The following is a 16,170-nucleotide window of genomic DNA, read 5'->3' on the forward strand; positions in this document are numbered from 1 at the left end:
ATATTTTATCTAGCAAAATTACCCTTCAAAAGTAAAAGAGAAATAAAGACTCTCTCAGACAAACAGAAATGGATGGAATTTGTCAGTGGTAGATCTGCTTTGCAAGAAATGTTAAGAGAAGTTCTTCAGAGAGAAATAAATTATATAGAAACTCAAAGCTATATAAAGGAAGAACATTCGAGACACTGAAAGCTGTATAAAGGAAGCATTAGAGAAAGCTTTATAAGTTATATAAAGGAAGTATTAGAGAAACTCAAAGCTATATAAAGGAAGAGCATTAGAGAAGGAGTAAGTGAAGGTAGTACAAAATCTTTCATTTTTCTCATTCTTAATCAATTTAACAGATAACGTATTGTCCAAAATACTAACAATGTACTTGACCATTATAGCTTTTTGATAAGTAAAATTAATGACAGCAAGATTACAAGGGATGGGAGGAAAGAATTAGGAAGATCCTGTTATAAGGTACTTGCATTACCCATGAAACAATATAGTTTTATTTGAAGCTGAATTTGGATTACTGGTAAATGTATACTGCAAACTCTAAGGCAAAAATGGGCTAGCCATTTTACATCAATTAACTTACATATTTTTATTTTTATTTTATTTTACTTTATTTTATTTTTTGAGATGGAGTCTCGCTCTGTCGCCCAGGCTGGAGTGCAGTGGCCGGATCTCAGCTCACTGCAAGCTCCGCCTCCCGGGTTTACGCCATTCTCCTGCCTCAGCCTCCCGAGTAGCTGGGACTACAGGCGCCCGCTACCTCATCCGGCTAGTTTTTGTATTTTTTTAGTAGAGACGGGGTTTCACCCTGTTAGCCAGGATGGTCTCGATCTTCTGACCTCGTGATCCGCCCGTCTCGGCCTCCCAAAGTGCTGGGATTATAGGCCTGAGCCACTGCACCTGGCCAATTTACATATTTTTAAACCCTTGTAGTAAACATATGCATCATATTATAGATGTGAAATTAAGCATAGATTCAGAAGAAAATTTTCAGAAAATATTTTTTTCTAGACAAGAAAACTAAGGGACGTATAAATTTTCAATTTACTCAAGTACTAAGTGGAGGACTCATAATTTTAACCTCTATCAGCTTTCAAATCCTGTAATTTCTACCACAGGCTCATGATGCTTCCAATTTGTGAACTGTCTTTGAAATATGAACCAAATCACAAACTCATGAGTAAATGGTCAAAGAAAATCAAAGCAAAAAAGAGAATAGATATTTTTTTAAATGATATCAATATAAGAAATATGTTTGGAAGTAGCAAATGTCCTTTGTACATTGGTATTGAATAAAAGATAGTGATGAGGAGTACATATTAAAAATAGTCCAATTATTTACATTCCAGGAATAGTACTGTTATCAATCAACTTAAAGCTATACAACTTTAAAGTATGGAAAACTGAATTCAATGTCCTAGAGAGGCGTGCCTTAATTCATTCCTTCAATAATAAATGTTTGCCAACCAAGTACAACACTGCCCTGAACAAGTCTCTCTGGTATTTCTGTACTCTCTACTTGTATGTGACTTATAATTGTTCTCTTCCATCTTAAACTGCTGAAGTATTAGAAATTGTATCTCAATAGCCTTCATTAGTCCTAATTCTGCTATTTGATAAGTACCAGTATCTTTGCCACATGACAGCCCTAGAAATATTTGAGGTATATTATATCCCATTGTTTCTCTGAGCTAAACATTCCTATAGTATTTCTTCTTGAGGGGAAAGTCATGACTTGCATTTTCTACCTGCTACTCTGAGGAATAGTTCCAGATTGGTGACCTATGCTTACAAAATATTTCTCAAAGCTGTGGCAACAAAAGCCAAAATTGACAAATGGGATCTAATTAAACTAAAGAGCTTCTGCACAGCAAAAGAAACTGCCATCAGTGTGAACAGGCAACCTACAGAATGGGAGAAAATTTTTGCAATCTGCTCATCTGACAAAGGGCTAATATCCAGAACCTACAAAGAACTCAAACAAATTTACAAGAAAAAAACAAACAACCCCATCAAAAAGTGGGCAAAGGATATGAACAGACATTTCTCAAAAGAAGGCATTCATACAGCCAACAGACACATGAAAAAATGCTCATCATCACTCACCATCAGAGAAATACAAATCAAAACCACAATGAGATACCATCTCACACCAGTTAGAATGGCAATCATTCAAAAGTCAGGAAACAACAGGTGCTGGAGAGGCTGTGGAGAAACAGGAACACTTTTACACTGTTGGTGGGATTGTAAACTAGTTCAACCATTGTGGAAAACAGTGTGGCGATTCCTCAAGGATCTAGAACTAGAAATACCACATGACCCAGCCATCCCATTACTGGGTATATACCCAAAGGATTATAAATCATGCTGCTATAAAGACACATGCACACGTATGTTTATTGTGGCACTATTCACAATAGCAAAGACTTGGAATCAACCCAAATGTCCATCAGTGACAGACTGGATTAAGAAAATGTGGCACAAATACACCATGGAATACTATGCAGCCATAAAAAAAGGATGAGTTCGTGTCCTTTGTAGGTACATGGATGCAGCTGGAAACCATCATTCTCAGCAAACTATCGCAAGAACAGAAAACCAAACACCACATGTTCTCACTCATAGGTGGGAATTGAACAATGAGATCACTTGGACACGGGAGGGGAACATCACACACTGGGGCCTATTGTGGGGAGGGGGCAAGGGGGAGGGTTGGCATTGGGAGTTATACCTGATGTAAATGACGAGTTGATGGGTGCTGATGAGTTGATGGGTGCAGCACACCAACATGGCACATGTATACATATGTAACAAACCTGCACACTGTGCACATGTACCCTAGAACTTAAAGTATAATTTAAAAAAATATATTTCTCTTGGCCCACACAGAGTTAAAAAAAAAAAAAAATCACTTAGCAAGATTAAAAGTCACAAGATACTACACAAGAATACATGTTTACCACATTTTTCTAAGTATCTAAGGGTTCCAAGAATGAAGTCCCCATGTATATTGGAGTAGTTGCCCCATAACTAGGGCAATACCCAGTCCACCACACATTTCACCAGTCCTTACTGCCTTTTCCCCACTAAGGAAGGCCAAGCAGCAGTTGTCATTTAGTATCTTGCCGTTCTTTCTTTGTTTTTCTTTCTCTTTCTTTTTCTTCCTTTCTCTGTCTTTTTCTCTTTTTAATTCTGGGTCCACTTCACTCCTTTACATTACAAACCTGGCTCCTCAGGCGATTAAATTTGTCCTGAAACTGTATGTCACTTTGTCTCATAAAATTTCATATCCAGAACTAAGCACAATACACCATTTTTAGACCACCCTCTTTGATTCTGATGTTATATTACTATATAAAAATAAAAATTGCATTACATTTTTTGACATCCCAAGTAAGCTTACAGTGAATTCACAGTCAAGTAAAAGTCTCAAGGCTGAAGCCCTGCATGCCACACAGCTGGAATTCCTTGAAAACCACCTGCAGACTGAACATTTCCCTATATCCTAGTGGGATACTTGGAGCTCTAGCTAACTGTGAGACTAAACATAAGTCACCCCTGCAATGACCCATAGCTATGTTCTAATAACAGCTTTTACCTTATTCTCACTTGAATCTTTATTCTGATGACTTGATCTTTGCCTATTAATACCTATGCAGAAGTTCCTGCTTTATATTTTGCCATGTCAGTACATGTGCTGCCTCATCCCTAAACCCTAGCAGAGTAACTGATACTGTTACTGGCTTTAGACAGCAAGCTTGTGTATATTTCAAAATGAACCTTGTGGCTAGATTTGCCTATTAGTCTGACACTGCCTTTTACCATTGTTTCTGTTCTATCTCTTGAGTGGATGTGCCAGGCCTCTGCTAGTTGACAAAGGACTCTCGTCCCCCAAAGTCAACTAGCAGACAGGGCCAGATGAAGGTCCTAGGCACTACTACTTATCTGCATGGTGCTTCTATTAAATATATCACACTTACATTTTTATGCAAATAGTTAAGGGATTCTTTGTACTGTAACAGTTAACTATAACAGTTAAAATTTGTTTTAATTATAAATAATAATATCTCTCAGTGGTATATTCAATAATATAAGTATACTACATACTCAATAATATAAGTATACCATATAACTATTTTTATATTAGCATGGTGTTACATTCCCAAAATATTCACAAAAGACCTTTACATGGTTCACGTTTTCCGAATGTTCTTTCCTTTCAGTTACCATCAACCTCTTTGCTGCTCACTTTAGCACTAAACTACAGCTGATGCTTGGAATTTTTGAATGAAAAACTTTACAAATGTTCCTACTACATTTACCGAAATTCTTCCTTTCACTTTATAAACCCCTTTCAACCTTGATTTGCTCACTCAGCATTTTACTTATGAATTCTAGTTTTAAAGCTTCTGAAATTTTGATAATTATCCCCTGATTATCTACAAAGTAAAGCAAACTTGGATAGCGACTTGTGGCTCTCCTCTATAGATAACTATTTGGGTTAATATTTTAATATTGAAAGGTAAATTTGAATTGTGGCATTTAAAACTTCTTAGTTACAATTTATTAATCAATAAAATCAAATAGTTCAGGCAAAAATGATAAGAATCTGGTATAAGTGGTCTAACTAAGTATTTGAGTTGTAGAATTCACAGAACTTGCTAACAATTCCATGCACTCCACAGAAGGTACCAAGTTCAAATAGTCCCCTAGATAAATTTTGAAAAAACATTAAACTTTCCAAAACATACACCAGTGGATTTCAACCGGAGGTGAATGTTTGCCAAAGGACATTTGTCAACGTCTGAAAAACATTTTTGATTGTTACAACTGGGCAAGCTGGCAGGAAGTGGGGTTAGGTGTCCCTAATGGCTTCTAGTAGGTACAGGCCAGATATGCTGCTCAACATTTTGTTACACATAGGACAGCCCCTACAGCAAAAAATTATCAACCCCATAATCAAAAGTGCCAACATTGAGAAACCCTGGCATAGAGAAAAATGATAAATAGAAAGCACATTCTTAGTTTATATTCAAAGACAAATGAAATTCCAAAACTAAAAACTACCAAAATGGCTATAATAAATTTATGCATAAAGCTTACTTATAATTGTCTATGCAAATGCAATGATAAAATATGAACAATTCCAATTGTCTTACTGAAATAATAATCATGACAAATGTTTTATTTCATGAGCAGATGGATAATTCAACAAAAGCAATCTGATGATAATATCTCATTTTATTGAATAATAAAAACAACTAGATCTCAATACATCCCAAACAGCATTTCAAAAAATTTACTATCCAATTCTAATTTAAAAATACAATCCTCATGCCTATAATCCCAGCACTTTGGGAGGCCGAGGCAGGCAGATCACAAGGTCAAGAGATCGAGACTACCCTGGCCATCATGGTGAAACCCCATCTCTACTAAAAATACAAAATTAGCTGGGCATGGTTGCACGGCTGTAGTCTCAGCTACTCAGGAGGCTGAGGCAGGAGAATCGCTTGAACCCGCGAAGTAGAGGTTGCAGTGAGCCGAGATTGTGCCACTGCACTCCAGCCTGGGAACAGAGCAAGACTCTGTCTCAAAAAAATAAAAAATAAATAAAAAATAAAATAAATAAATGAATAAAAAATATAATCCTAGTCTAGTGATTGAAATAATCTTTATTAATATGGTAAAAAGCATTTGTGTGTGTGTGTGTGTATATAATTAGGGATTATACTACATAATGTAAAGTCTATATACTTGATATAAAAATATGCACAAAATCATGTTGAATAATGAACTACTAGAGGCATTTCTGTTAAAATTAGAAATTTAAAAATGTGACAATTACCAGTATATTAGGTTATATTCTAGAATGTAATAAGACAAGAAAATATGTATTAACATGAATTTTATATGGAAGAGGCAAAATAAGCAGTAGCACCTACATATAACATTATTGAATCCCTAGAGAATTCCAGAAGACAGAAATCTATCCCAATGATTGAAAGAATGCAAATTTGTTAAAGCAATATTTTGAAAATTATAGATTTACTTAATACAAGAAATAACCAACCTATCACAAGTTAAAATGCCTCATTTGATTTGCATTAATAATCATGATACTAAGCTTAAAATAGAGGCTATTTTTGCTTTGGATTACCTACTCTCTCTTCCTCCCCTTCCTATGGCAACATCCCAATTTTATGGTGCAGAACTAAAGATGTCCCTCACATGCTGCTATCTAGATCTTCAGTTACTCTGGCCATCTATTTTTTTCTAAACTCATTATTATTCTTTGTTTATAGAGATACCCTATAAAGGTTCAGTGGATTTGAAGTTGCTTGTTAGGGTAATTTTAGTGATTATAACCAAAGAACTAAAAAAGTGAGATATAAAGGACCAAAGGAGAGAAAAGTTCAATGACAAAAACAAACTGAAAGATGAACTATTGGGTTCATATTGTGCCTGGATGGAGAGACCTAATCAGCAAAGGTGTAAGTTTTTTTTGCAAATAATGATTACAATTCCATGTTATCACAATTCCACTATTAGGATGTGACCCTTAACTAATTAACATAGTATTTTATTTTTTAAATTAATTCAAGAAAATTAATTTTTAGAGGTATAATGCAAAGTATCTGCCTATCAGATAATAAAACAAATCAAATAAGCCCTTTTTACTGCAGGAAAAAGTCAAAATAAACACAGAGATGAACAGACATAAAAAGAAATTGTAGCAATAACTTCATATATAATAAAATTATAATTGAAAACCTATAAAAAACATTCAAACAAATGAAGTTAACCCCTTCCCATATTACATATACACATACACACGTGCACACACACACACACACACAAATAGATTCCGGTTCGATTAAAGGTTTAGATTTATGTACGAAACCATAAAAACTTAAGAAAACTTCAGGAGACTGTTTTTAGCACCTTAATGTAGAGAGAGTCTGTATTTGTAAAAAGAAATCTAGGTCAGACTTTAGAAAGGGAAGGACTGATAGATCTGTTAACATAAAAATATAGAAATAAAAATCCTACACTGTATGACAAAAGTCACCACTAAGAAGGTTAAAAAACTTATTTGACAAATGCAACTATGTTTTACCTCATTAATAATCCAAGAATTACAGTTTTAACCAACCAATCAAACTGAGGACAATTGCAGAGGCCTAGTGATAAAGACATTCCAAATACTGTTGATATAAATTAGAACATTTCTGAAGCACAATTTGGTAAAAAGGTTTTAAATTCTGAGTTCACAGCAATTTTTATTCAGTGAATTTATTTCTAGGAATTTTTTAAAAGAAAATAATTTGACAAGTCTGAAAAAACACATATTACGCTTGTTTCTTTAAACATGATAGCAATAATTTGGAAACAACCTGAATGACCGTCAATGATGGATTTTTCATGAACAAAGTGTAATGCAACCATACAGAAAAATATTATACAGCCATTAAAAAGTTTGAATTATGACTACAGTTAATGAACAGATGTTTATAAGACAGTAAATAAAACAAAGCATGTTGTTATATCAAGTGTATAGACTACATTACGGAGTATAATTTCTAATTATTAAAACAAAGTCTGGAAGAATATACATCAAATGATTAATTACTGAAGGATAAGAAATTAGGATATTTAATTTATTTTTACTTCATACAGTTTTATACTGCTTGAATTTTTCACACAAATCAAACATTATCTTCATCATTGTAATGTACGTTAATATGAGTTCAATTTGAAAAAAATAATTGGGTCAGAAAAAATTAATCATACATTTGGGCCTAATAATTTCACTTTTAATAGTTGATCCAAAGAAAAGAATTCAAAATAAGAAAAGTCTGCAGAACTATCTTATTGGATCACAATTTACAATTGTAAAATATTAAAACCAGCATATATGTCCAACAATAAGAGATTATGCCATTTCACAAAATATTATGAAACCACTAAAATGCAATTAGGAAGATTTGCAGAAACTTGACCCAACATATTTGACAAATAATCAGTGCAAAAGCAGGATACAAATTATATGTTTGTAAACATTAGAAATATTTGCATATACATGGTAGATTTAAACAGGCATATTAAAGTTGAATAGGATTTTTGTTAGTGTGTATATGTGTTTCAGAGTTAAACTCTTCATAATATCATTTATTTCTTGAAAAAATTTTTTAGAATGAAACATTCTTTGTTTCTTTTCCTTAAGCCTTTTTGGCTGGTTGGTGAACTCTGAAGACCGTCAGTTTACCATTGATTCTATATTGCCATTTCATATCACATCTCACAGTTAGTGATGATGCATTGACATATATTATTGGTTTACAATCCTTACAAACTTAATTACATATTCACAAGTTCTATTTTTTTTCTCACTTCACTCACTACATTATCTGTAATGTGGTGACAGGTACCGTAAATTTACTTACACACTTCTTTTCTTTTTTTGTTTTTCAACTTTTATTATAGGTTCAGTGGGCACAGGTGCAAGTTTGTTAAACGGGTAAATTGTATGTTCCTGAGGTTTGGTATACAAGTCATTCCCTCACCCACGGAGTGAGCGTAGTACCTGATAAGTAGCGTTTCACTCCATGCCGTGCTACCGATGACCCACCTAAAGTGGTCCCCAGTGTCTATTGTTCCCATCTTTGTGTCTATGGATATTCAATATTTAGCACTCACTTATAAGTGAGAACATGCAGTATTTGGTTTTCTATTCCTGCGGTAATTCCCTGAGAATAACAGCCTCCAGCTGCATTCATGTTGCTGCAAAGGACATGATTTCATTATTTTGTATGGCTGTGTCGTATTCCATGGTGTATGATACAGTTTGGCTGTGTCCCTACCCCAATCTCATTTTGAATTGTAGCTCCCATAATTCCCATGTGTTGTGGGAGGGACCCAGTAGGACATAACTGAATCACGGGCGCGGTTTCCCCATACTGTTCCCGTGGTGGCAAATAAGTCTCACAGATCTGATGGTTTTCTAGGGGGAAACCCCTTTCACTAGGTTCTCATTTTCTCTTGCCTGCCACAACATAAGATATGCCTTTCGCCTTCTGCCATGGTTGTGAGGTCTCCCCAGCCACGTGGAACTGTGAGTCCATTAAATCTTTTATTCTTCTTAAATTATCCAGTCTCGGGTATGTTTATCCGGTATGTTTCAGCAGTGTGAAAATGGACGAATACAGTGTATATGTACCACATTTTCTTTGTATAATCCATTGCTGATGGGCAACTAGGTTGATACGAGGTATTGGCTATTGTGAATAATGCTGCAATGAACGCATGAGTGCAGTGTGTTTTTGGTGTGAAGGTTTATTTTCGTTTGGGTATATCCCCAGTAACAAAACCGGTGAGACAAATGGTAGTACTGTCTTAAGTACTTTGAGAAATCTCCACTGCTTTCTACTGTGGGTGAACTAATTTACATTCCACTAGTAGTGTATAAGTGTTCCCTTTTCTTCGAAACCTCAGCAACATCTGTTTTGTGTTGTTTTGTTTTGTGCAGTGGCACGATCTCGGCTTACTGCAAGCTCCGCCTCCCGGGTTTACGCCCTTCTCCTGCCCCAGCCTCCCCAGTAGCTGGGACTACAGGCCTACAGGCGCCCGCCACCCGCGCCCGGCTAATTTTTTGTATTTTTAGTAGAGACGGGGTTTCACTGTGGTCTCGATCTCCTGACCTTGTGATCCGCCTGCCTCGGCCTCCCAAAGTGCTGGGATTACAGGCGTGAGCCACTGTGCCTGGCGTTTTTTTAACTTTTTAATAGCAGCCATTCTTAATGGTATGAGATGGCATCTTATAGTGGTTTTGATTTTATTTTTCTAATGATTAGTGATCATGAGTATTTTTAAATATATTTGTTGGCCACATGTATGTATTCTATTAAGAAGTGTGTCTATTCATGCTGTTTGCCTATTTTTTAATGAACTTGTTTGGTTTTTGCTTATTGAGTTAACTTCCTTATGGATTCTGGATATCAGACCTTTGTTAGTTGCATAGTTTGCGAATATTTTCTCCCATGCTGTAGATCTCTGTTTACTCTGGTGATAGTTTCTTTTGCTGTGCAGAAGCTCTTTAGTTTAATTAAATTCCACTTGTCAATTTTTGTTTCTGTTGCAATTGCTTTTGAGAACTTAGTCGTAAATTCTTTGCCAACGCCAGTGTCTGAAATAGTATTTCTTAGGTTTTATCCTAGGGTTTTATAGTTTAGGGCTTACACTGAAGTCTTATATCCATTTTAAGTTGATTTTTTTAGTATAGTGAAAGGAAGGGGTCTACTTTCAATCTTCTGCATATGGCTAGCCAGTTATCCTAGCACCACTTATTGAGCAGGGACTCCTTTTCCCTTTGGTTGTTATTGTTGACTTTGTCGAAGATCAGATGTTTGCAGGTGTGTTACTTTTCTTCTGGGTCCTCTATCCTGTTCCGCTGCTGAAAGAAATCAGAGACAACAAAAACAAATGAAAAAACATTCCATGCTCATGGATAGGAAGAGCAAGTATTGTTGAAAGGGCCATACTGCCCAAAGTAATTTACAGATTCAATGCTATTCCTATCAAACTATCAATGTCATTTTACACAGAAGTAGAAAAAACTATTCAAAAATTCATATGAAATCAAAAGAGTCTGAAGAGTCAAAGCAATCCTAAGCAAAAAGAACAGAGCCAGAGGCATGGTACTTGTACGAAAACAGGCACATGGATTTACACTATTTTCTAATAAATTTCTTACAATATTTCCACATGCACACCTAATATGGTTAGGCTTTATGTTTCCACCCAAATCTCGTCTTGAATTGCAATCCCAGTAATCCTGATAATCCCCACATGACAAGGGAGAGATCAGATGGAGGTAATTGAAACATGGAGCGTGGTTTCCCCCATGCTGTTTTCACGATAAGTGAGTTCTTAGGAGATCTGATGACGGTATTTTAAGGGGCTCTTCCCCCTTAGCTTGGCACTTCTTCCTGCTGCCTTGTGAAGAAGGTGCTTTGCTTTCTCTTTGCCTTCTGACATGGTTGTAAGTTTCTTGAGGCCTCCCAGCCACGCTGAATTGTGAGTCAATTAACCTCTTTTCCTTTATAAATTACGCAGTCTCAGGCAATTCTTTCTAGCCTATGAAAATGGACTAATACAACACCTAAACAAGATTAATCTCTTATACAAAAAAGTTAACCAGACAAGATAAATATATTTATAAAGAGAAAGGGGCACAGCAAAGGAAAAAAAAAAAAATTAAAGCAACAACAGCAACACAGTTAACAGTTAATACTTTATAAGGTACCAGGCACTGTTGTAGGCACTTTACATCCATTAACTCCTTTAATAATCATAACAACCTTGTGAAGTAGGTACTGTTGGTCAACTGTAATTTACAGATAGAAAATACAAAACAAAACAAAATGAGTCACAGAGTTAGGAATCACAGAGTTAGGAAATCTAGACATAAACCTGGGCAGTCTGGGACCTTCTTGCTCCCAAATCTACATCATTTACTAAGGGTGTCATGTAATATAGCCCTTTGGTATTGTTATTAAACCACATTTCAATTACCATTATGTAATATATACATTGAATATGTCATCTTAAAAAAACTCGAATATATGCATATATATCACACATAGTGTTAAAACTGTACTATTTATAATTTCTCTAGGCTTTCATGAAGGACTCACAGGAGTTGATCTCAGAATCCATTGTGATCTATTGAAACTGTACTTTAAGGTCTAATTAATAATTTTCTGTGAAAAACTATTAGATAGTATTTTTTAAAATCCGACTCCAAAGTGCCCTTTAAAATTGAGAAGCAAAATTTCATGTATCTAACTTACACAGAATTTAGACTATTTGGGTATTTCATCTGTCTTCATTGTTTTTTTTTTTTTTTCATTTGAGAGAGACCAAGGAAACAAAACAAGGAATTGTAAAATACGATTGGTCCTTGGTTTTCCTGAACCATCTTAATGGATTCCTGGCAGTGGAACAGGAATTTCCATTATATAGAGAGCAGCAGTCACTAATTTTACTTAAAGCCAAGCAACTGAAAGAGTTTGGTCAAAAGAAAAATGTTGTAAAGTTGCTTGCAATGCATCACCAAAAGTATTTTCAGGAAGACAAAATGATTGTTTTAGCAGATAGGTTCTTCCACAGCTTGAAAATGTGTTTTTCACTTGTACTTCCTACGCTATTGGTAATTTGGGAACTTTACTAATTAAGCTTTTTGCCTACTGTCAATGCAGTACAAAGTCAAGCTATTAAGCTATAAACTGTAAAAATTGTAAAAATGATTAAATCGTACAGCTTAGAGATAATGCTTTACAAACTTAGTCATACATTCATAAGTTCTTTTTTCCCATTTTAAAATGGTTTGAGGCTATTATGTAGCTGTAGCTAGGATAGTTTCTATCTAATCTGACATGATCGTATTGTTTTGGTAGATTTAACAATAAAGAATATAATAATCTTTTCAACAAATTTAGCATCAGTAGTATCAGACATTAGCAATCTGAAAAATACTCATGTTTTAATACCTTTTTTAGGTCAATCAAAACGAAAATAATGTTCGATTGTTTTGTTATGTATGGCAATTGCTGGTTTTTTTGTTTTTTTGTTTTTCTTATTTGAAGAGCTCTGTGCCTTCTATAAAGAGGGACTCACTCCTCAGGAATACTCTAAGTATAAGAGAAGATAATATACATAAGGAGAACTATGGAAAGTATAAATTAAGCAAGATATTCTTCATCTTTCCTATGGCTTAATTCTTATGTTTTTGAATTGTATTACATTTCCCTATTCCTTTTCTTCTGCCTAAATATCAAGCTTCCTTCCCTTCATCACACGTAAGGTATATTTTCCACCAGTCATTAATCAATGTAGCCATTCAGTCAGTCTACTTGGGATACAGTGAGGGAATTTCCATTGTATTCACTTTTTTTTTTTTTTAATACTTCAAGTTCTGCGATATATGTGCAAAACCTGCAGGTTTGTTACATAGGTATACACATGCCATGGTGGTTTTCTGCACCCATCAACTCATTATCTATGTTAGGTATTTCTTCTAATGCTTTCCCTCCCTCATCCTACAACAGGCCCTAGTGTGTGGTGTTCCCCTCCCTCTGCCCATGTGTTCTCATTGTTCAATTCCCACTTATGAGAGAACATGCGGTGTTTGGTTTCCTGTCCCTGTGTTAGTTTGCTAAGAATGATGGTTTCTAGCTTCATCCATGTCCCTGCAAAGGACATGAGCTCATTCATTTTTATGGCTGCATAGTATTCCATGGTGTATATGTGCCACATTTTCTTTTTCCAGTCTATCATTGATGGACATTTGGGTTGGTTCCAAGTCTTTGCTTTGGTGAATAGTGCTGCAATAAACATACGTGTGCATGTGTCTTCATACTAAAATGATTTATAATTCTTTGGGTATATACTCAGTAATAGGATTGCTGGGTCAAATGGTATTTCTAGTTCTAGATCCTTGAGGAATTGCCTCACTATCTTCTACAATGGTTGAACTAATTTACATTCCCACCAACAGTGTAAAAGCGTTCCTATTTCTCCACATCCTCTCCAGCATCTGTTGTGTCCTGACTTTTTAATGATTGCCATTCTAACTGGCATGAGATGGTATCTCATTGTGGTTTTGATTTGCATTTCTCCAATGACCAGTGATGATGAGTTTTTCAAATGTTTGTTGGCTGCATAAATGTGTTCTTTTGAGAAGTGTCTGTTCATATCCTTCTCCTGCTTTTTCATGGGGTTCTTTTTATTCTTGTAAATTTGTTTAAGTTATTTGTAGGTTCTGGCTATTAGCCCTTTATCAGATGGATAGGAAGACTCAATATCATGAAAATGGTCATAATGCCCAAAGTAGTTTATAGATTCAATGCTATCCCCATCTAGCTACCACTGACTTTCTTTAGAGGATTAGAAATAAGTACTTTAAATTTCATATGAAACCAAAAAAGAGCCCATATAGCCAATACAATTCTAAGCAAAACAAAACAAAACAAAACAAAACAAAAAAAACAAAAAAAATACACAGCTGGAGGCATCACGCTACCTGACTTCAAACTATATTACAAGGCTACAGTAACCAAAACAGCATGGTACTGGTACCAAAACAGATGTACAGGCCAATGGAACAGGACAGAGGCCTCAGAATAATGCCACACATCTACAGCCATCTGATCTTTGACAAACCTGACAAAAACAAGCAATGGGGAAAGGATTCCCTATTTAATAAATGGTGTTGGGAAAACTGGCTAGCCATATGCAGAAAACTGAAAGTGGACCCCTTCCTTACACCTTATACAAAAATTAACTCAGATGGATTAAAGACTTAAATGTAGGCCAGGCATGGTGGCTCACACCTATAATCCTAGCACTTTGGGAGGCTGAGTGGGGGGGGAGGTGGATCACAGGGTCAGGAGTTCAAGACCAGCCTGACCAACATAGTAAAACCCTGTCTCTACTAAAAAGAAAAAATAAAATAAAATAGCTGGGCATGGTGGCAGGTGCCTGTAATCCCAGTTACTCAGGAGGCTGAGGCAGGAGAATTGCTTGGTCCTGGGAGGCGGAGGTTGCAGTGAGCAGACATCGAGCCATTGCACTCCAGCCTGGGCATCAGTGTAAGACTCCATCTCAAAAAGAAACAAACAAACAAAATACTTAAATGTAAGACCTAAAACCACAAAATCCTAGAAGAAAACCTAGGCAATACCATTCAGAACATAGGCATGGGCAAAGACTTCATGACTAAAACATCAAAAGCAATGGTGACAAAAGCCAAAACTGACAAATGGGATCTAATTAAACTAAAGAGCTTCTGTACAACAAAAGACACTATTATCAGAGTGAATAGGCAACCTATAGAATGAAAGCAAATTTTTGCAATCAAAATTTTAATTATCTTATGTTTAAACAATGGGAGAAGATATGCTGCCAATTCACAATGTAATATTCTCATCATAGAACACAACATATGTAGTTAAGTTAAACTATTTGTGATTTGAGACTTTTTTGGGGGGAAGGTCTTTAAATTTGTCTCATTCCCCCAAATAGAAACAGACTCACTGTAAGAAATATAAGGTAATATAAAAACACCTTTTGGAATCAGAAAGAACGGCGTCCCAATTCTTATTTTGCCATTTCGTGTTCATGGGATTACTATTAGCTAATTAACCTTTCTTAAACATCAGTTTCCTTGTCTGTCAAACGGACACAGCAAGAAAAGCTCTTAAACTGTTAGAGGCTCAATATACTGCTGTCTCTGTGAGATGTTTAGTAAATCTTCTGTGTGAGATATTTAGTGTAATTTTTTCTGTAACAATTAAACTCAACTCCTCTTTGGATGGCTATTTTTTAAAGTCCTAAATTATCTTCTTTAATGATACCTATATGATAAGAGTTATAAACTTTCTGTTGTAAGTGACCAAATTATATGTAAAACAAAACTTTGAAAAAGTTCAAAATGATACAGTATTTGAGACTTAGATGTATCTTACAGACTAATTTGGATTCATGATGTTTCGTTTCCTCTTTTACTCCACTCGCAACCAAGAGATGATAACTGAAGAGAGATATAAAAAATGTTTACAGTTTGGTTTATCCTCTCATGTCCTTCATTAACGTACTGTGGGTGTTGTTCTTTTAAAAGGCCAAGGTTCATGGTTCTGTTTTTTAATTGCAATTCAGTCTTTCCTCCGTCTTCCAGGAGCATCGGCTTTATCATTGCTTGTGAGATTTACAGCGCTTCCTTCCATGGTCAGCTTGCTAATAGGCAGTTGTTGAGCTCCCCAGAGTCTAAACTAGGAAATATGAGCAGTATGTAGTTGCTACAGCTGGAGTCGCATTCCACTTCAGAAGCTTCTTAACAGCATTCTCAGATGTGTGAATATCCATTAGTGACCCAAGGGGATTACTCCCTGGCACCAAGTATACCTTTATGAGGGGTCTGGATGATGAGACTTTCCCCTCCCATCAGCAGAAAGTAAGGCAAGGCAAGGGACTTGGAGATTGGCGAATTCAAAAAGATAAATAAAATAAATAAATGTGTGGGAACAGAGAATGCTTCTTAAAAAGAATTCAAAAGGAAAATTATAAAATTTGGCGATGGGGTACATAAGTTGAATATTTATGTTGAGTAAA

The sequence above is a fragment of the Trachypithecus francoisi genome, unplaced genomic scaffold (genome assembly GCF_009764315.1).
Source record: "Trachypithecus francoisi isolate TF-2019V2 unplaced genomic scaffold, Tfra_2.0 Lachesis_group4, whole genome shotgun sequence".
Taxonomy (NCBI): domain Eukaryota; kingdom Metazoa; phylum Chordata; class Mammalia; order Primates; family Cercopithecidae; genus Trachypithecus; species Trachypithecus francoisi.